We start from the raw sequence: 23024 nt of genomic DNA on the forward strand, positions 1-23024 counted from the left end.
AAATGAATGAAATAAAAATACTTTTTTATTACCGTTTAATTTACGGTAGGGACGAACAGAAATGAAATTCTTTGTAAAAAACACATTTTTGTATGTTAAGGGCACTGTTTTTTTTTACTGGTATTTTATTTTGTTTTTCCCTAATTATCATCATCATCATTTCTCTATCCGCATCCGGTAGAAAATAGAGCGCGCTGCGTCTGAATTCTATGTTAATTTTTGCCATTTAAGTTCTTTAGTCAAACGGATAGGGTAGGTAGGAATAAATTGCCTTAAGGCAATATTCCCGCCCTTGTATGTATGTAGGATTAGGTTGTTGAGGGTTAGAGCTCCTACTCCAGTTAGGGATTGATAGAGAAGACACGAGGTTGCTATTTAATGCGTATTTATTACATGGCGAATAAATAGTAAATTGTGTTGCGCGAGTGTTACAACGATGATGGGTTGAAGAGACTGCACTTGAACTACATGCTGGATCTGAGTGACTGCGTTGAACTGAACTGACTAAACTGAACTGCCCTTGTTAGGCTGGCTCACTTTGAAGTTTAATTTTTTTATGGTTCCTTTGTTGTCCGTTTCTTCATGGTAGGGACGATGTGAACGTACTGCAGAACGATGCCCCCGATTTCATGAGCAATAATGTTAAAGTTGCATTATATTGTTGTATTGGATTCTATAGAAAATGATGACATTGCTTTCTTCAGTCATCACACATTTCAGGTGAAACGTTTTAGCACGTGTGTGTCATCGATTATGGACTATGAACACTACATGTATATAAACTGTAAATGTTTATAAAATGTTTAAACAAGTATGTAAATAAATTTATTTTATTTATTTACACTTTATATACATACAAGGTGTTCTTTAAACCCTGTCACATCCGAAACCACAATGATCAGTATGGGCAAGAAGACATATTAGCATATTTAAAACGAAGAAAATATTTAAAAAAAACAAATGGTTGCTTACTTCTGCAGGGGAGAAGTGAGAGGAGCGCGGCGCAGTATCAGATTCCCCCCTCCCCTTCTGGTTTCTCCCCTGCAGAAGTAAGCATGTGCTTTTTTTGTTTTTTTAATTTATTCGTTCTAAAAAAATATTTTAATGTGCCAATATGTCTTCTTGCTCATACTGACCATCGTGGTTTCGGATGTGACAGGGTTTAATGAACACCCTGTATAAAGGAAAATATATTGCCTTAAGGCAATTTCTTTTTACCTACCTAAACCGTTCAGTTTGAGAAAATTACAAGTACATGGACATATTGAATCTTTCAGTTTTATACACAATTAAAAACAAAGATTGACAAATTAAAATTTAAAAAAAAATAACACTAAACTTTGAAGAGGGGAAAAGGGATGGGAAGAAAAGAAGAAGGATAAAGAAACAACTTAAATATTTAGATAGTGATATTTCAATCTTAACCTAAATGTAAATAAAGAATTAGTGGGCAGATTATTCCACAATCGAGCAGCTGCTACTACTGTGAAAAAGGAGGCAAGAAAATTAGAGCTAGAAAGAGGTATTAAAGGGGTTCTTTCGTTACTAGAACTGATAGAATGTGAATGTTTTTTCTATGCCTGTTATAAACATATGAGTGCGGTGGTTTGACTTTGTCCAGAATAAAGTAATAGGAGAACGGACGCAGAAACCCCAGTGACAACTGTAATCAAGGGGAGGCGATACGGTTGGCTTGGCCATGTACTGCGGATACCCCCTGAGAGCCCTTATTACGATTGCCTACTTACAACTCATCAGGTTTCCGACGCCCTAGACGTCCACAGCTGACTGTTCATCGGCAGTTCATGTCAGAACTACGAGACGCGAACCTGACTTGGGAGGATACACAGGAGCTGGTAGCAGACAGAGATGTTTGGAGGATCTTTAGGAGAACCATATGCTCCAACAAGGGAGCGGACGTGCGATGTTTCGAAACTGGTCAGAAATCATATTTATTTTATTGATTTTACACAAACTAAATGTAAGATGTATGCAGTTATTTTTTTTTCAAGTGAAAAATCACAAAGTTACGGCTTTTAATATGAATTTAATTTACCCATAGAATTAAGAATAGTCCAGAAGGAGCGTAGAATCATATTGGATCACATCAGACTGTGTCCAATAATTTCCTCACTATGCCTCATCGCTACGCGCATTCGTGATTCCGCCGCGTAATGTTGCACGATGGGAAAAAATATAATTATAACACAAATGTAAGATTAAAAAAAATCAATCTGTTAATTTCTCTAAACTTTTATTGTGCACGCGAAAATATTGATTGACACAACAGAGTAGATAAGTAAAGGGTCATTTAATAAGACTAATTGAGTTAATGAACTTTGAACTTAAAATATAAAACAAATTTTATTTTACATATAACGGATGTTTTTATAACATGAAAAACAATATTTGATGTTTTGAAGATAATGTCAGTCAAATATCCACGATAGAGTTGTTTAATCCGAGATCCATTTTTCATTAGTTCTCTCATTAGATTAGCAAAGTAGAGTAAAAATTTTACTACCCAGGCAACACTTACGAAATGTTTATTTTGTTTCTTCGATAATCTGACAGATAGAAAAATAATTATTTTTTTGAGTAATGCATTTGTTACATACACATTTATTTGCTAATTACCCATGAAATGTGGTTGCATTTCCAAAACACGTCAAAAAATATACCTACTTGATAAAATAAATTTCTCACGCGTTGTGGCGGTTCTATTTCGTAAATGTTGTGAACTTAAAAGATAAGCAGAGCCTTAAGTAAGACGTTCTCTGATATATATTATCTGTTGGGGGTGAAGCACTTAAAAAGTATTCGGGAAGATAAATGACATGACGTGGAGTTTGTGAGAACACAACAGAAAAGAAGTATTTTGTTATTTACGGAATAAGAAAATGTGTGCTGGTGTTGTAGCCAATTCAATAAATATGGCTGTCGATCTCTACTAAATAAAAGATCTTTATATATATATATATAATTCCTCTGTAAGTGTGATGTCACTGAACTCCTCCTAAACGGCTTAACCGATTTACGTGCGGTTTTCAGTAAAATGTTGGTCTTTGCGCTGTGCGTGTTCATAGATTTTAAAATCTTCAATTCACTATGTAAAAAAAGAAGAAAGGAGCATAAATGTTTTATTCATAGATCTAACAGGGTTGAATTTTGAGGAGAATGCATTAAAAAAATGGAAAAATGTTGTTTTTTGTATGTAAAAAAGTTTGTTTTGAAATGTTTACAAACAGTATTTGTTTTTTATGGATCTGAATTAAATTCTTTCCTTAAATTCCTTATAACTTCTTCACATTTATTTCTTTTTACTGAATTTTTAGTAATACTAAAAAAATATTAAATTCAATTTTTTTTTAAATATCGTATTTCTACATAAGTACAACCTTTGGTTGGTGAGAAGACCGGAGTTTGACGTTTGCAAAAAGAATGCTTTATTTGAAAAAAATATTCGATTTATGTTTTGGAATTCAACCATAAAAAAGTCCCTAGGTACCTACTTAAATTCAATATTTTAATATTAACTATTTTTAGTTTTGGAATTAAATCACAAACAAGTACCTAGATACCTACTTATCAATGAAAAGTCTTTTTCCAAACTAATAGCAGGCAAGCTAACGTTCGGGCAGGACAACGTCTGTTGGGTCCGCTAGTATATTGTATTCTCTTCGGAAGCACTAAGACCATTGCCAAAGGCTCCGCCAAGAAAAGTGAAACCAATGAAAAGATACAAAATCAAATCTGCTGCGCTAACTGACACACCTGTTGAGGACAAAAATCCTGCTGTGGAAGTCAGGAGAACTATAAAGGAAGTGAAACAGTGTGATTTCAACGACGAAAAAAAGAAATCTAACACGTCTAAAGGTTGTCAAGAGTCTTTTGCACACAGCAAAGCAAATAAAAAGTGGGTCCAGTTCATAGAATGCAAAGGATAGTCACATGAAGAATGCACTGGAGGAGAGCTCCAATATAATTGTCATAATTGCTTGTCGGACTAGATTTCGGACGGAACGTGATTTATGACTCTATTGCTATAATGAATTATTATTACAAGATAAAACATAACCAATATATTTTATTGATAAACATAATAAACCAACGGTTGATTACAGAATTTAAATTTATTTTACTTAAATTAATCTAAATAAAGCTTATTTTATTCAACAATATAACAATGTTCATAAATTTAATTGGTTTTTAATCCCCGAATACCAGACTGTTAAAACTCAACTTTACCACTGTTTCAACTTTCCTCGATGCTAAGAGAGTTGTAACGCGGGGAGTTGTTTCAGTATTGGACAATTTTCTCATTGACCCTGATTATGTTTACCTTTTTTATTAAGATTACATAGTGTATAAAATTGTCTATGTTTTAGTATAAATTTCATAGAGGTAGGGCTGTTTTCGGCCGATATATACTACGTAATGTAATATATTGAGAACACATAAATAGAGACATTTACCAAAGCGTCAACCACAACCATAATACAAAATACTCTAATAGGGATCTGATACTAAGTGAAGGGTTCAACACTGTTCTGGCATCGAGACAACACCATTACGAAGGCAAAAAGGTCCATAACCTTTTGCTAGAATCGTTGATAGACGGGGATGTTGTCAAGATGCGTAAGGTATTGACCTCGCTCTTTCATGACATTGGTCGTAGAGAGTCAGAAAAGTTGATGCATGCCACGGATTGGAGATTCTAACTGGATGTCAAAAATAAAATATGAATAAAAAATAATAATTTTAAAAAACATACTCGTATATACAGATGGCAACCATGAAGTTTCGCATTATAAATAAATTGTCCATGTTTTATGAATGTATGTATGTATGTTAACTATTATCATATACATTACATAACACATGTATTAGAATGTAATTGCCTAGTTTGCGACGGGGTATGTACCCTTGTTAGCTGGGCAAAGTAAACGTAAAGTTGTATTTTTGATAAAAAGTGTAAATAAATAAATAAAATAAATGTAAAAACTGTTTCAACCCTTCTCGGTCTCCCCTACAGTTTGTTTTTACCAATGAACCCTTGAACTCGCGAAAATAATCATTAGATAGAATCTCACCCACGTCAATAAATGTTTTAGATCTTTACTTGTTTCAAAATATTTTTTTAGACTTGGTAGGTACCTTTTTTAAAAAAATTACATTTTCGCCTTTGATTCTGAAACTATATATATTTATTTATTTATTTATTTATTCACACTCTTTATCAAAATACAATTCCATGTTCACTTTGCCCAGCTAACAAGGGTACATACCCCGTTCCAAGCTAGGCAATTACATTTTAATACATTATAATAGTTAACAAATTAATATAGAGCACAGACAAACAAAATATAAACTTATTCGGATACACATTTTGATTCATATACATACAGACATACACATATATACACACATATATATAAATATACACATATATACACATGTACATACACACATACGTCCATACACCCATGCGCATACACATACATACATTCATAAAAACATAGACAATTTATTTTTGCGAAACTTCATGGTTGTCATCTATAAATATTTTTTTTTTCAAATTATTCCTTATTTTTTATATTTTATTTTTGACATCCAGTAAGGTTCTCCAATCCGTGGCATGCATCAACTTTTCTGACTCCCTACGATCAATGTCATGAAAGAGCGAGGTCAACACCTTCCGTAACTTGACAACACTCCCGTCTTTCCACGATTCTGGCAAAAGGTTATGGACCTTTTTGCCTATGTTTAGTGTTGTCTCGATGCCAGAACAGTGTTGACCCCTTCACTTAGTATCAGATCCCTATTAGAGTATCTTGTATTATGGTTGTGGTTGACGCTTGGGTAAATGTCTCTCTTTATGTGTGTAACCACTACCGTTCTCAATATATACTGTTGAATAATATTCAGTACTCTGAATTCTTTGAAGAGCAAGTCACTTGGATAACGAAATGTTTTTTTTTTAATGACTCGGATTAAAGATTTCTGTGCAATTGCCCAGAAATGTATGCCCCAGTTTCATCGCGTGTCCGGAACACACGTTTTGCTATCAAAAAACTTAACAACCTTGGGTTGGGTTACCTTTCTTGACCTTTAGTATTAACATGAAACTCTTTCTATTTTATCACAAAATCACGCAAGGGACAATAAATTATTATATTCGCTTTGCAAATTAAAAATGACAAATTTCCTACAATTATTTTAACAATATCACTTCGACAACATCGATTATGAAAAAAAAAGTGTTCGACGCATGCGAACTTTCTCAACAACGCTCATTTTTTAGAACACAATTTCAAACTATGGTCCTATTTAACATTTGATAATTTTAATTCTTATAGACTTGGTATAATGTAACGCCAGGGCATAGTGTAAGAGGGATAGGGATGGAAATACCATCCTTATTCTACCACTATACAATAATCTATTAACATAAACTTCCAATAGTATAAACATCCAATAATATAAACTTCCAATAAATAAACATCCAATCATATGCACTTTCAGAACTTGAATTATTAAAAATATCTTACCATCCTTGTCGTAGTGGCTCCAGACCTCCATGAACTGGTTAGCCGATAGCTTCTTCAGTTCCCTGGAATCAGGGTCTCTGTACTGGCGCATAAAGTTTGCTGCCTTCTCCAAGTTCAGCTTCTTAGCTGATGCTGCGTCGAGTGCACTCATGGCTGCTTCTTGGCTTCACTGATATACCTGAAAAAAAAAGTATGAAATACCACAACTAACCAAAGACATTTATCTTAACAGGTATTTCAAGAGATGAAAAACTTCCAAAAAAATAATATTCAGTACGAAACATTTTAAAACATTTTATTTACAGATTCATCCACTGAAGGCATTGGCAGGCTGGTTCTGCAAGTAGGAAGAGAGTATTTTTCTTTACGTTTCTGATAACTACCTTAGACATAGACAACTTAAGCTGTTTTATCTTCCTACTTGCAGAACCAGCCTGCAAATGCCTTTACTCAACCGTATCTCTTCAAATATCGACATTTTTCGTGTTACCGAAAGAATATTCAGAGAGGATAGCTTTCTTTTACTCTAAATACTGCGTATTTTTATTTTACCATTTTATCACATTTAAATTGAATAACTAATTTTTTTCTCGTTTTATGTATGCTTTAAACATATTTTTGTAATATACACAAACGTATTAAATAAACATAAAGAAATTTGGGATATAGAAAGTGGATTTATGAATGGAAGAGGATGTATGAATCAAATATTTGCTCTGCGAAATATGACAGAAAAGTTTCTGGCTAAACACCAGAAACTTTTCTGCGCATCTGTCGATGTGCAAAAGGCATTTGATAGAGTTGACAGAGAGAAATTTTGGAAGGTTTTATCGGAGTATGGAGTAAATGGTAACCTGACAAGGGCTATTGCGTCACTGTATAAGGACAGCACAGCATGTGTGAAGTCGAATGGGTCATTCACATCGTGGTTTAATATTCCCAAAGGAGTCAAACAGGGATGTGTAATGTCACCATGGTTGTTCAACATATACATCGATAACTGTATGAAAGAACTGAAAGATTTAAGAATGGGAGCAAAAATGAGTGGTACAACTGTTAACTGTCTTTTGTATGCGGATGATGCCGTGCTTCTTGCTAGCAGCAAAGAAGACCTTAAATTCTTGGTAACAAAAGTCTACGACGTATGCAAGAAAAGCGATTTGCTTATGAACGTTGATAAATCGAAAGTGATGGTTTTTGAAAGGGATGAAAATATAACTAAATGTGAGATCAGCGTGAACGGAGATATTCTGAATCAGGTAGAAGAATTTGTGTACCTGGGAAGTATGTTTACTAGGGACGGAAAGGCCGAGAAAGATATTGAAAGGAGGGTAAGTGCTGGGAACAGGGTGAACGGTGCACTAAAATCTACTTTGGCAAACAAATGTTTATCGCAGGAGGCTAAACTAGCAGTTCACAACGGAGTTCTAGTTCTAACTCTAATGTATGGGAGCGAAGTATGGAATCGGAAAAATGATGATGAAAGTAGGTTGAATGCTGTCGAAATGCGATCCCTCAGCCGAATGTGTGGTAAAACGATGTATGATAGGTGCACAAATGTCGAGATCCGTGAAGTGTGTAGGGCTGAGACATGCATTACTGACAGAATCAAGAAAGGGGTGCTGCGTTGGTTTGAACATGTAGAGCGAATGGACAGCGAAAGAACGGCTAAAAGGATCTACGATGCAAATGTTGATGGATGCAGAAAACAACGAAGACCGAGAAAGACATGGCACGATCAAGTCCATCAAATACTTGAAGATGGACATGTCAAAAGTAGGAATAATCGACGTGCGTGCATGAGAAGATGTATGAATGTAGAGGAAGCGAGGTATGTATGCCAAGATAGAGTGTTATGTCGTTCTATCCTCTCTGCCTACCCCTACGGGGAAACGGCGTGATGGTTTGTTTGTTTGTTTAAATTCAATATATTTTAATATCTAAACACAATATATTTAATTTTATTTATACACACGCCGACATAATTTTTCTCATTTTTTTATTTGTCGTAACGATAGCCAGCGTTTTGTGTACAGCGCCTATATTAGGGAAGCTCTGTGTAAGGGTAGGTTAGTACCTACTACCCCCTAGTAAAACATGGCGCTCCCTGTGTTTAGGAGACCCTGGCGACCAGTACAGTAGATTCACATTAGTTTGGGTACTAAATCTAACCGCAAATGACTCGAGAGCATGGAACAACTCATTTGAATCCAACCAAACACAGATTTCGAATTCTAAGCAAAGCTTGTTCTAACTATATGCGGGTATTGTGATTTTGCAATTATGTCACATTAAAACGATTTTTGATGACAACGCAGCCAGATTATTTATTTAATTATTACAGTACAATAGTTTAGTCAGATAAATCTTACCCCTATCCATAAAGGATCAAATTATTTTATTTCACAAGTAACAGATTATAAGTAAACCAGTCAATAAAAATACTCAACAATGTGTGAGTATATCTAAATGCTTGCAGACTGGCTGGATTTCCTCTCCAGGAAGTTATTCATATTTGAATTTATTGCAACATAAAGGGAAAACATTATTGAGAAGGGAGTATGAAAGTCAAGTTATTTACGGGGCTTATGCCGTGTCATTGGCTGGTTTAAGTGGCCATTTTACACACTATTAACATTCACCATTTTGCCCATGTTTAAACAGGCACATTTCCTCAACTCTTCCGTCTGTTGACTTTTATGAAGTAAAAGAGCTGAAACCTTTATCACGTGGGTGAGATTCATCCGGCCTAACTAAATTACCTACTAGGCACCGCTTGAAAATATTTTTAATACTTCTTCTTTTACTAGGTAGTTGAGCATTTGGACATACTCAAACAATGTTTGAGTATGTCCAAATGCTTGCAGACTGGCTGGATTTGCTCCCTAGAGGGAGTTATTCATATTTAAATTTATTGCAAAAATTTTCAAGCGTTGCCGAGTAGGTGATATGGTTCAGCCGGGTGAATCTCACCCGCATAATAAAGGTTTCAGCTCCTTTTCTTCACACACAATGCGGATGTTTAAACATGGGTAGAATGGTGAATGTTACACAATGTGTAAAGTGGCCACTTAAACCAGCCAATGACAGGTCATAAGCCCTGTAAATGCCTTGACTTACATATTTACTTCTTAATAATGTTTTCCCTCTCTGATAATAAGTAAATTAATTAGAAATACTACTTAATAATAATAAAACTACTTTGTTTTTAACCAAAAGTGTTTTATTTCACTTTTTCTACCGACTGGTTTCAAAGCTACACAAACTTCTTTATCGAGGCATAATTAATTTATTTATTATTTGACGTTTTACATAAAACTTTTTTTTAAATATGAATACCTCACTGGGCACAACCCGTGTCGAGGCATTTATTTGCATGCTTTAATATATTATACCTATAGTGTCTAAAAAATACATATAAAATATTACATATTCACATTTAAATCCACACAGATACATATATAATAGTAAGAAAGAAAAAAAAAAAAAAAAGAAAGATAAAGAAAACAACATTACATTATTAGTACAGCTCAAATATTTAACTACTGCGCAGTTAACTAATGAATCCCATTTAATTTTATAATTATCCCATTTAATTTTAACAGTGTCTACTAAATGTTAAAATGAACAAAAGTTCATCATCGTCAGTGGCGCTAGGGCCCGTTGTGGGCCCCGGCCTCCTCCAGAATCTGTCTCCATCCTCCCAGCACCCTGTGCCTCTTTTCCAGCTCGTCAGGCCAATTGCTCTAATGTTTCTTTGCACATTATCCAGCCATCTTAATTTTGGTCTGCCTCTGCCTCTGCTTCTTCTGCCTTCCGGAGTGGTAAAAGAATCTTTTTTGGGGTACGGTTTATCATTCATTCTATGCACATGGCCCAACCATTGTAATCTTTTTATTTTTATAAATTATGCAATGTTTGGTTCTTTAATTCATGATCACACTCCGTTTTGGTTGACAGCACCAAATATCTTCTCTAATATTTTTCTTTCAAATACTAATAACGTACCATGTTTTCATTTCTAATGGTCATAACCCAGCATTCGGCACCATATTCAATGACCGGTCTTAGGAGAGTTTTGTAAATAATGGTCTTAGTTTTTCTAGAGAGCAATTTGGATCTCAGATGTATAGACAAGCAAAAATAACATGTGTTTACTGCCGATAGCTGTGCTCTCATCTCGGTCTTATTTAATTTATTAGTTTAAAGAATATTTATTTATTTATTTATTTATTTATTAACGGACATTGTCCATGTATACAATTTATAAGGTTTAAATATTACAATAAAAGAGTAGTTTAAAACATTTAAAGAAAAAAGAAAGAAGCATTGACAAACATAAGGGACATCGAGACAAGATCTGGACTATTTATTTAGTGCTCGTTTAAATCGTTGTAAACTTAAACCAAAAAAGTCCAGATCCTATCTTGAGTTAACAATACGACAAAGGCGGGTCATTGGAGAATTTAGGCCATAGTTTGTTCTATGCTGATCGATGAACAGTACTTCATTGTTTCTCAATCTACGAGTCGGAATATTGAATTTTACTTGTCCCAGTAATGATGGAACATCGATTATACCATTTAGTATGCCGAACATATATATGGAGTCAATATTAGTTCTACGTTTTTGTAGACTAGAAATATTTAACATTGACTCTATTTCAGCATAAGAATAATTATCTCTCTCTAGTCCAAGCATCCACGCTATTTTTCGAAGCAAGCGATGTTGGACTGATTCAATGTGATTTATGCGATTGACATAGAATGGAGACCAGACCACTGAGGCATATTCAAGAAGAGGGCGAACAGTCGAGCAATAAAGAGTTTTGATTGTACGGACATTAGTAAAATCAGAGGATATTCTGTTTCTGAATATGGAAGTCTAGGCATTTACAGAGCTTATGACCTGTCCTTGGCTTGTTTAATCGATCGCTTTACACACAGTGTAATATTCACCATTCTCCCTATAAACATCCACATTTCCTCATCTCTTCCATCTGTTGACTTCTGTGAAATAAACGAGCTGAAACCTTTATCATGTGGGTGAGATTCATCCGGCTGAACTAATTCTCCTACAAGGCAACTCCTGAAAACAATTTTCCAATTTTTATACTTCTTTTTTTACCAGCCAGTTAATTCATTCTCAAATTTAAATATGAATAACTCCTTAGGGAGGAAATCCAGCCAGTTTGCAAGCATTTGGACATACTCAAAACATTGTTGAATATTCAATATTAATACTTTACATTGTTTCTCTTTTTTAGGGATGTTATCATAACTCTTTTAGTCGGCCCCGTGGTGTTATAGTCAGCGCGTTAGCCTGCCATGCAAGAGGTCTCGGGTTCGATTCCCGACATGGTTGACATGAAATATTTATTAAAAAGAGGGTGTTTTTACCCTAGAATATTTTATAGTCCCTGGACTGGTACCTGAAGCGTAAGACTGATCATCTCACCTTCATGTAACAAAAATAATCAAGATACGCTGCGATTGGTGTACCAATGCAGTGCCCTATGCACCATTAGGTGCGGAAAGGGAATGATGATGATCAAGAGTACTTTTTTTCTTGTTAATTATTATTGCTTAGTACGGACACAGTCTAAATGGTAATAATATAATGTATGTATTTTGTCTTAATAGTGTATTATGTTAACTATGTAACTTTATTTTTAAAATTAAAATATATATATATTTTTTTTTAATTTTTATATTTGAAAAAATGTTAATTATCTTTAATGTGTAAATTTTTATTATTATATAGTATGTTTAATGTAAAAGCCCCATGGGCGTCAACAGAAAGAAAAAATAAAATAAAAATAAAAATAAAATAAAATTATAAGTAACTAAATAAGTTAACAAATTAATGTTATTTGAAACGAATAAATAAATGAATTAATAATTTTATCATGTTGGAAAATCTCGAAGTTATTTTAAATGGTTGGATTGTTTTTTCATGGAAAAACTTTTCCAAACCAATTAAAACTTTTGTTCAAACGGGAAAAGTTAGTTTGTAATTTATCGGAGAATAATAATTCTGTGATACAAATAATAACGTCTAGATTGCTTAAAGGGTCGTGTAAGGATCAAAGAGATACGTTGTATTCTGAATTATTTTGTATTTCATGAAGGATTTAACTGAATTAATCACTAACTGTTAATTGGAAAGGGGATTTGGGGTTAGCTATAGGGATCCTGGATAATTATAATGCCTTATCAATCAAATTCTATTTGATTTCAATGATGTGAAAAAATTATATAAAAGGTAATAATATTATATTTTTATTTTATTACATTTATTGATAAATTTATTTCAAAAAACATATTTACATACTTAATAACAGGGAATCTATATAAAACCAATATGTGTAAAATGAAAACGGAGTGCACTCTGTTTATGATAGTCTCCATCTAACATGGCACAGCCTGTTCTAAGATGGAGATTTTTTATCTTTAGAGCGTAAGTAGTCCTATACTAATAAAACAATAACATAAAAAGAAAAACTAAAACTACTTTACTATAAATGCCTAGCTAATCAAATGTAAGAAATTAAAAATCATTATTGTACAAATATAAAGTATATATATGGGCCAAGAATACATGTTACTTAAACATAAATAATATATAATAAAAAAAAAAAAACAATGAAATACTAATAATATGTGTACCAATTATATAAAGTACTACGTTTATTGATTTACACATATTTTTCAAAAAAATCTCTCGCTACACTATTTATATGTGCAGTTATTTTTATTTTAAAATTTGTTTTACAATTTGAGTCTTTTATATTTGGAAATAAATCATTAAATATTTTTGGAGCAATTACATTGTACTGCTTTTTACCAAAGGCGGTTGATACAAATATAACCACGTACTTTGTGTAAAACCACTAACATTGGTTTAATTTGCCTACCGGTGACAACGTTACTATACTTAGTTCCAAGAATATATAACAAGACACAAACACAAAAAGTGTCAAAAAAAGGAGATCCAAAGTGTAACAAATTAATAATTCATACATTTAAAAGATTGGTGCGCTGTGTAGTGATCAGAACAAGTGTAAATTTAAGAATAAAGTTGAAAACATAAACTATTTGGAAGTAATCATAGATTCGCATTTAGACTGGGCTACTCAAATCGACAATTCAACAACAAAAATGGTAAAAGAAGAAGTAAAAAAATTGGAAAGTAGTTTTCAGGCGTTGCCTGGTAGGTGATTTGGTTCAGCCGGATGAATCTCACCCACGTGATAAAAGTTTCAGCTCTTTTACTTCACAAAAGTCAACAGATGGAAGAGTTGAGGAAATGTGGATGTTCAAACATGGGCAGAATGGTGAATGTTACACAGTGTGTAAAGTGGCCACTTAAACCAGCCAACGACAGGTCATAAGCCCTGTAAATGCCTAGACTTCCATATTTCCTTTTCGAAAATGTTTTCTATCTCTGTTGAAATAAATTTAAATGAAAAAACTTGTTTAAATTTATTTCAACAGTGAGGGAAAAAATTTCTAAGAAGGGAATATGGAAGTCTAGGCATTTACAGGGCTTATGACCTGTCGTTGGCTGGTTCAGTGGCCACTTTACACGCTGTGTAACATTCGCCATTCTGCCTTGCAGCTACAGAGCGCATGGACAATTGGGATTTTAGTTCCTCGTTTTCAATTAAGATCAATAAAAAATTATAACAGATAGGAGCTAGATTACAGGACGTCTTGCAGCTACAGAGTGCATAGACAGTTAGAAATTTACCCCCAATTTACACATTTTAAAAATTGACAGATAAATTTAGTGTATCAATGATATTTAAAAAAAAATATAACATGCATAATAAAAAGGAGTAAGATTACAACACGTCTTGCAGCTACTAAGCGTATAGACGATTGGAATTCTAGACCCTATTTACAAAATTAAGGTATTTTAAAGTTGATATATGAAAGCTAGATAACCAATCATCGTGTAACTACAAAGCGCATGGACGAGGGGAATTCTAGCAAAGTCAAAATGATATCAATAAATTTACAAAAAATAGAGCATAGAAGTAAGTGTTCATGCCAAGAAGTAAGCAATAAAAAACTAAATAAATAAAACACTGTTTCAACTCGATGGTTAACAAAGGGAGATAGATGTCCGAAGAGAAGCTTTTGTAGACAGTAAGTAGATACCGTCGCCATGTGGCCCACTGGGGCACTGGCTGCTTGATAGTTTCTGGAAACGCACGTGTGTAGTTACCGGGGGATTATGCCTATTTTTCCAACGACTTAGTGTCCATTTTGGTCCGTATTATTTCGTTTTAAGAGACGCAACATTCCTGTTCAATTCACTTTTTACATAAATATTACAGAAACGCGTGTATGAGCGGTTTGATTTATCATTTTGTATGTTATTAGAAGGCAGATATTTGAAATATTTATTTTGAATCTTAAGAATTATTGTAATTTAATGTAGTTTCTGCCCGATCATGCTGTTTGTATTTGTCAGTGTATTTATACTGTGTTCTACAAGCATGTGTACATTACTTTTCAGTCTACTTTTGTATATTATCATTGAAAAAAAACGTTCCTTAATTCCACAAAGCGATCTATTGATTTGTAAAAGCTACAATACTTGTGTTCTGTTATGTAAGGTTACGTATGTATAATATATTATTTTATCGCAGGAAACTTGTCTATGTAGTCAGAAAGCCACATGAAAGATGTATGATACATTGTTTATCATATGTATTATGGAGCCGTTGGCACTTCACGTCAAGCGATGTTATGATACTTAGTGATTAATGGAAGCGCAAGACGCTTAGCAGATACAATAAGTTAAGTTTGATTATAGACAAAAGAAAAATAACTTATATTTGAATTATTTTTATATTACAGTGGCTTGGCATAACTTGAGACTTAATGTTAAAGAAATAAAATTGAGTTTTAGCAGTATTGTTAAATACGTTTAAAATGTAAATTATAAACGATATTTTAGGTTGGTCCAAATGTTTATATACGCAAACTAGATTCAACCTGTTTCATATCGTAGCTAGAGGTGGTAAAAAAAATTGTTACTGCTGTTTTAAAACAGTTTTTTTTCCGAAACACTAAAAACAGTTTCACAAAAATAAATTAAATCGTTTACAAAAAACAAAACTAAATCACCAAGCGCAGAAGTAAATAAAAAAAAACATTTCGCTTATCGTGAACAATTCAACGTCCCGCCGCATACCGTACCGCGCTTCGCCCCAACTTTTTTTTTTTAATATTCCCAATCAGCAAAAGTTCTGGTATAAGGGGATATATAATATAATGTCACAACAGTTATAATAAAAAGTCAATAAAATAACATCACATATCACTCGTCACATGGGCTGTAAGAACTGTTTTATTTAGGTGTTTTTTAAGTACGTATATGTTTTGTATATTTTTTAAGTCATTAAAAGGTGAATTGTAGAAAATTATTGCTGTATACACCAAACTGTTCCTTTTTCTGTTAGTCCTAGGTTGTTCGCAAATTAAATTATTCGACGCTCTTGTATTTATTTTATGCATATTGTAGTTAAAATTTAATCTAATATTTGCTTCAACTTCAAATCGTTATCCATAACACCTCCCTACTCGTATTGTTATCTCCAAAGGAAGAAGTACATTCACATATACGCATGAAATCTCCCCGGCTCATCTTCACTCCGCCCTTGACCGAGCAGTCCCATGACTTTGAGCATCCTTGTTCTGTTTCTTTAAATATTCGAAATTTTAACCAACACGAAGTCGTTAGTCGTTACCGTTATACAAATACACCAAAAACTGAAGGTATTTACACAACGGAGAAGCAAATTAAACTAAAACAGTGTCATTACCAGACCTTTAAAAAGAACGAGAAAACTTTACTATTTTAAATAAATTGTGAGCTTCTTCACCATTTAAAAACAACTGCGTTTCAAATAAACTGTTTAAAAATATGACTAGGGTAGTAAGATTTAAGTTTTTCGCCATTCATCCCAACTACGTACAATATTGTCAGAATTCACATACAGTAATGAGGCACTTAAGTGCACAATTACTTTATAACACCAACTTTGCCGTTTGTATGAAAGGAATGCAAAATTTACTAAGTGGCTTAAATTTAATGTAAGCTCGCATAAAACAATGTAAGTAAAAAAAACCCGCCATATACGTGCATTAAATAATTAGCGCTGACATTTTCTTGTATATTTTAATAATTAAACGTAGGCAATTCATTATAAACTAGCTGACTCGACAGACGTTGTCCTGCCCGAACGTTGGCTTGCCTTGGAAAAAGATTTTTTATTGATAAGTAGGTACCTAGGTACTTGTTTGTGATTAAATTCCAAAAGTTAAAATTGTTAATATTCAAATATGAAATTTAAGTAGGTACATGTTTATGGTTGAATTCCAAAACAGAAAATAAATATTTTTTTAAAAATGGCATTCTTTTTGCATACGTCAAACTCCGGTCTTTTTACCAACAGAAGAGTGTTCTTATGTGGGAATACGATTTTTAAAAATTTATTGAATTAAATATTATTTTAGTATTACTAAAAATCCAGTAAAAAGAAGTAAACGGATAGAAATTATATGGAATTTAAGGAAAGAATCTGATTGAGATCCACAAAAAACAAATACTGTTTGTAAACATTCAAAAACAAACTTTTTTTTTTACACAAAAAAAAATTCTTTCCATTTTTTTTTCAATGCATTCTCCTCGAATGCAACCCTGGTAGATCTATGAATAAAACATTTTTCATCTTTACTTCTTTTTTACACATTACATTGAAGATTTTAAAATCTACGAACACGCACAGCGCAAAGATCTATATTTATCTGAAAACCGCACGTAAATTGGTTAGGCCGTTTAGAAGGAGTTCAGTGACATCACACGTACAGAGGAATTATATATATAAAGATGTTTAAATAATGATTGAGTACACAAAATACGCATAAAATCTGAATGAAAACATAATTATAGGTATAAATGAATTGACATTTTGTGAATTCAGACGTCTCTATTTGCATTTAATAAAAGTTTTAAGTTAAAAAATATTAATTTTATTCCATAAATTGAGATTTTTATAAATACTCGAACATTAAATAATAATTTAAAAAATGAAAAAACGTTTTAGAAAATTAGTAATTTTTTGTTTCTTAATTATCGAAAATTAAACAACGGAAAAACATTTTTTATTGTAACATACACTCATATATTTAAATTTAAATATTTGGGAGGCGGTCACCCACTGCACTAAACTGTTATTTTTTAAACGTTTTTACGAAACAGTTTAATTTGTGAAGCAGTAACTGTTATGTCCATTTTTTTTTTTTTTAAACCAAATGCCCATCTCTAATCGTGGCGTCTGTATTCCACGACGCCGGCGCTTTGGTACTCAGTGCAAGGAAATTTATTTCTGTTTGCACTGCAAATGTGTAACTTGGAAGTTTTATTTATTATACCATAAACATCGCCTGCATACTGCAGTGAGTAAGAATGGAAAACGAAGGAGAGGAAACATTCCAGATAAAGAGGAAAATTAGGTCACTTATTGACTTCCTCGGTAGAGTTTCATAGAGAAAATGCAGAAACTTTGGTTATGATTTATGCTGTTTACTGGATACAATGCAAAATATAATACTCGCACGCTCGTAATAACTAACAGATAAACTCAGATATTTATCTTATATTTTCCAAAGACTGAAAAATAGTTTAACCAAAGAAAAAATAAAAATGGTTTGTTTCGCTTTAATTCAATCTTCAATAACATATGGTATAATAGGGTGGGGAGGAGTCATGGACGTACATAGTCGCTCAAAAGAAATTGCACAAAAAAAATTAACTAAGATTGTTAACGAAAAGGCGGACTGTAAATGAAAAACGAACTTCATTCAGTTTTGTGATTCGGAAATATTTGAGAAAGGATAGGAACATGGAATGGATACTTACCTTTAATATGATCTGAATGTTCTTCAATTTCTGGTACTGGATGACAAAATGAACTATAAAATGTAACAATGTTCTTAACGACGCGCGACGATTCCAACCACTTTTTATCCGATTTTATGTAAAGTCAAAAATGTTGTTTGGTTTTTGTTCTAAATTCGAATCTTCTAATTTAGAATATCTTCTATCTTGATGTTGGGTAGGTACCATAAGGATGGGTGAAAGGAAGGATGGAAACAAAAGGTAATCGGCCAGGAATAGTATCGATAAATGCTGTTATTTACTTAACAAAGATAATGTACAAAAAACATAAACTATTTTCTAGTAATGAATTATACGTAGACAGTGGACTCCTCAGTTTTAGAAAATTTTATTTATTTCAGTGCCTGAAATATGTTCATTCAAACAAGGAATTATTCAGTAATAATTTAAATCCTATTAGTAATATATCCGATAGTGTACTGTCAGTTCCAGAATGCAGAACTAAGTTCGCACAGAGGCACTCCTTACACGTTTGTCCAAGATTCTTCAATCTTCTAACTAAGGAATTACAAAACGTTAAATCACCGGTAGAGTTTAAAGTAGGTTTGGGGTCTTGGATTAGCATGGAAATAACAGACAGACACCTTTTTTTTTAAAAATAATTAAAATAAAAAATAAAATGCAGACTGCAAATTAATCCTGTTTTCGTAATATCAGCATATATTCATTTTGTTTATCTTTTTTTTCGTTTCATGGTCATGTCATACCATATTTATATGCTATAAACTTATTAATAATTTAAAAAGGAATAGCCAACCTTCAGACGCTAAAGTCTTTGTGGGCATTTATTCCAATTTATGTTTTAGCTTAATTTTAATATGTATTTTTTCAAGGTGTGTTTTTGTATTTAAAATTTAATGTAAATATATGTATGGAAGAATAAACAAATAAATAAAAAAATTGCACTCAAAATAAAAATTTGTTTAATTGGAAAAAAAATCATATAAATATATCTTTAAATTATTTCGTTTTAAAATGTTTTTCAAATAAATATTTAAAGGTGCAAAATAAGCAAATAAGGTGTGAGCGCAACTAATGGCATATGGTAGAGTAATAAATTACGTAAAATTTAAATTTGAAGCACTTCATTGTTTATATTTACTACATTCTGACTGCTCTGAACAGCAGAAAAATATTCGGAGGCCTAAGAAGCTCACATAAATGATGACCGGCTGACTGATAACTAATAATAGACATACAATTGACATGGAATATTCATATCAACAATTTAATTAGTAAAGTGGCGATATTATCTAGTTTTTTTTTTAAATATAAAACTTTGTGTCAAAAACAGAAAAAAAATGTTTTAAGCCAATATAAAAACTAATATATATTATATTATTGAACCACACGTTAACTACTGTAGTAGCATTTTATTTTTATCAAACAAAGAAAACATAGATAAACTAACTGTATTACAAAATAAAGCCTTTAGAATCATTTTGAAAAAAAAACAGATACACGAGGGTAAAGTCGATGGTAAATGAAATGAAATTATTAACATATAAACAAAGAATATTTTACAATACAATGATATTTGTTCATAAAATTATAAACTCTAATAAAAAAACAGAATTTTGGAAAAAAATTGATCGGAACCAGCATGAACACGATCACAATACTAGAGAAAAGAACAAAATTAGACTTCCATTTAGGAAAAAGGCAAAGTCACAAAATTCAATTTTATTTAAAGCAATTAAAAAGTATTACGAAATGGAAAAAAATATTTATGAAGAAAAAAACAAATCAAAATTTAAAATAATGGTCAAGACATATGTGATAAACAATTTATAAATTAAATATATTTGCAATGTTATTATTAGAACACACATAACAATATGTATGATATGTGTGCCCTACTTTAAGATTTAAATAAAAAAAATAAAAAAATATGCAACGACTATGAGAAACAAGAAATCAAAATGACATAAACAGATTACAAAGACAGCAAAATAAAATATTCAAGTTGGAAAATGACCTCCCCTATCTAACAACTAAGGAACTCTTTTAAAAAACTTAACAATTAAATATAACTGAACTCTTTTAACCAGAATCCTTAAAATTGATTCATAAATTAGCCACTGATGTAATTGTAGATGAAGAACTAAAACTTCAAAAAAATTGTAGTGAACATGGACACAATACGAGAATATTAGAAAAATATCATATACAACCTTCTTAAACGAGACAAGGACAGTCGAGACTAATAAACCAGGGACCTAAATTATACAATAAACTACAAGACAAATCTTAACAAAAGACTCGGACAAACTTTTCAAAAGATGTAAAAAATATTATTATCAACAGCAGAGTATGTATATTTTTTTTTTTTTTTTGTAAAATGAATGTAATAATCCGTAAAGGTTGAAAATAAAATTTCAAATAAAAAATAAATAAATAAAGGACCATTATTTTTAGATTCCCGAGATCATAATGAAGCAAGAATCAAGAAGCCTATCAAATAAGGCCCATGGGGCAGATTACGCTAGGTCTATAGGGCTGATTATACGATGCCCGAAGGGCCAAATTTTATCGTATGTAACAGACGGCGAAAGCCAACTGTTACGTGCTTGTATTTATCCATTCTGGATTGGCCTGGAGTGTGAGGCTGATCACTTTACCTTCCTGTAACATATGATCGTCATCATCAGTGGCGCTACAGCCCGTTGTAGACCCTGGCTTCCTCCAGAATGTGTCTCCATTCGTCCCTGCACCCTGCAGCTCTTCTCCAGTTCGTCAGGCCAATCGCTCTAATGCCACTTTCCACATTATCCAGCCATCTTAATTTTGGTCCGCCTTCCAGGGTGGTATAAAGAATCTTTTTTGGGGTACGGTTATCGTTCATTCTGTGCACATGGCCCAACCATTGTAATCTTCTTATTTCGATGAATTGTGCAATGTTGGGTTCGCCATACAGTGCCTCTAATTCATGACTAAACCGTCTCCTCCACACTCCGTTTCGGTTGACAGCACCAAATATCTTCCTTAATATTTTTCTTTCAAGTACTTATACCATATTTTCATCTCTTTTGGTCATAACCCAGCATTCGGCACCATATGCAGTGACCGGTCTCAGGAGAGTTTTGTAAATAATAGTCTTAGTTTTTCTAGTGAGGAATTTGGATCCCAGATGTTTAAACAAGCCATAATAACATCTGTTTGCTGCCGAAAGCTGTAGCATATGATCGAGATACACTGTTTTTTTTTTCTCTAATCCAGTGCCCTATGCACCATCTGGTGATAATGACTTAAAATATTACTTTTATTTTGTTAGTTTTGGTAGAAGAAGGCTTTCATCTATAACCTGCATGTCCTATCTTCTCATCCTTTCATATCCCGAGGCATTCAACTAAAGGAAGGTACATATCAATGTTTGCCTTGTTTTCCTTAGCATAACATACCTTGGGAGGGTTTGTAATTACGCCGACATTCGCCCCGAAGGTATTGTTAAGACTAAATTTAACCTCAAGTTAATGGGAACGTAAAACCATGGGTAAGACGCTACTAAATTCCTTCAAATATGAAATTTAATGGAGTTTAGTTTTGCAGATAATATCGTCGCCGTACAGGGAAAACTCACTAATCCTAAAAATGACAGTTTTTAGTTAAAAATGTTATTCGAAGCGTAAAATTATGTTCGATATATTAAAATAAAATCCATATAATTAAAATGCATAGTTTAGATATTCTGAATGAATTAGGCCTATTTTTCCCAGATAATTCGAGAAAGGTAACAAAAGTTGTTCTACCTACCACGATGCAGAACTAAAGCTAGGGTTTCCTAGGACAGCGGTGCCCGTATTTTAACGGCCGTAGTGAACGGTGATGCGGTAGACAGCCGTCGTAACGTCGACTAGAGAGTGATTTCCTAGTGAAACGGTGTTAAATGGTGTTGATAACACCGTTTTCCTAGGAAACCACACTCTAGTCACCGTTACGGCGGTTATCCACCGCATCACCGTTCACTACGGCCGTTAAAATACGGGCACCGCTGTCCTAGGAAACCCTAGCTTAACCTGCCATAATTGTAATCAAGAAACGGGTGTAGAAATTTTGCATGTCAATAAAAATGGTTTTCGTTTAGACAATTGAGATCGATTAAAAATTAGTAAAGCCATTAATCAAAAACTTCAAATAATAAATAATCAATTAAATTTAACTTCGAGTCCTCTTTTAAAAATATTCCCTTTATGATTCATTTTATCTTCTTTCTCTCTCTTCCTTTCAATTTTCTGTCTCTTTCATACAATATTTAAAAATATAAATAGCAACGCGAGTAATTATAAGTTAGTTTAATTCCTGACGATGAGGTAGTAACCTCGAAACCGGTCGAAGTATAACTCTAAATTAAAGTGGTTCATACAAATTTATAAACATATAAGTGTAAAATATCATACCACAAAGTGAAAAATGTTTTTGATAACAATAATGGATAATTTTTCCTTTTTAGATCTCTTTTCCAATAAAATCTAACGAATCTCAGAACATTATTTTCTC

The 23024-nt window shown here is 32.7% G+C and overlaps 1 pseudogene across 1 annotated transcript in view; it reads right to left on the minus strand.

Annotated features, from left to right (window-relative positions):
- Window positions 1-23024, minus strand: part of LOC148277255 (calbindin-32 pseudogene) — a 192032-nt pseudogene that overhangs the window by 89127 nt on the left and 79881 nt on the right. The window contains exon 4 of the transcript XR_015823542.1: window positions 6552-6729. The product of XR_015823542.1 is annotated as a calbindin-32 pseudogene (transcript). The remainder of the gene's footprint in view (window positions 1-6551; window positions 6730-23024) is intronic.

This window comes from Micrasema longulum, unplaced genomic scaffold, assembly GCF_059751315.1.
Source record: "Micrasema longulum isolate JH-2025_06_02 unplaced genomic scaffold, ASM5975131v1 h1tg001060l, whole genome shotgun sequence".
Classification (NCBI taxonomy): Eukaryota; Metazoa; Arthropoda; class Insecta; order Trichoptera; family Brachycentridae; genus Micrasema; species Micrasema longulum.